The following is a 712-nucleotide window of genomic DNA, read 5'->3' as shown; positions in this document are numbered from 1 at the left end:
CGATCGTTGATCGTTGATCTGTCGATCATTGATCGTTGATCTGTCGATCGTTGATCGTTGATCTGTCGATCATTGATCGTTGATCTGTCCATCGTTGATCTGTGGATCGTCGATATGTCGATCGTTCGAAAGGCCGTGGCCGGTGTTGTGTGTTAGATCGTGTGAGGGTGTGCGCGCATGTTACTGAGTACGAGGGTGTGTCTGTATGCGCGTAAGAGGCTGCGAAGGTAGCGTAGATATGTTTCTGCATTTGCCCGTTGCAGTATGCAAAAGTCTGCTGCAGGAGTCCCTGCAAAATGTCTGCGCGTTTCTCGCGCGTTACATGCCGTGAGGGTAGCGTATGTATGTGTGTCTGTGTGAGCGCGTAACATGCCGCGAGGGTAGCGTATGTACGTATGTCTGTGTGAGCGCGTAACATGCCGCGAGGGTAGCGTATGTACGTGTGTCTGTGTGAGCGCGTAACATGCCGCGAGGGTAGCATATGTACGTGTGTCTGTGTGAGCGCGTAACATGCCGCGAGGGTAGCGTATGTACGTGTCTGCGCGCGCGCGTAACATGCCGCGAGGGTAGCGTATGTACGTGTGTCTGTGTGAGCGCGTAACATGCCGCGAGGGTAGCATATGTACGTGTGTCTGTGTGAGCGCGTAACATGCCGCGAGGGTAGCGTATGTACGTGTCTGCGCGCGTTTTAGGGCGTCGTCGACGGCGGCTA

The sequence above is a fragment of the Priapulus caudatus genome, unplaced genomic scaffold, assembly GCF_000485595.1.
Source record: "Priapulus caudatus unplaced genomic scaffold, Priapulus_caudatus-5.0.1 Scaffold1556, whole genome shotgun sequence".
NCBI classification, from domain to species: domain Eukaryota; kingdom Metazoa; phylum Priapulida; class Priapulimorpha; order Priapulimorphida; family Priapulidae; genus Priapulus; species Priapulus caudatus.
This window is presented reverse-complemented; position numbering follows the sequence as displayed.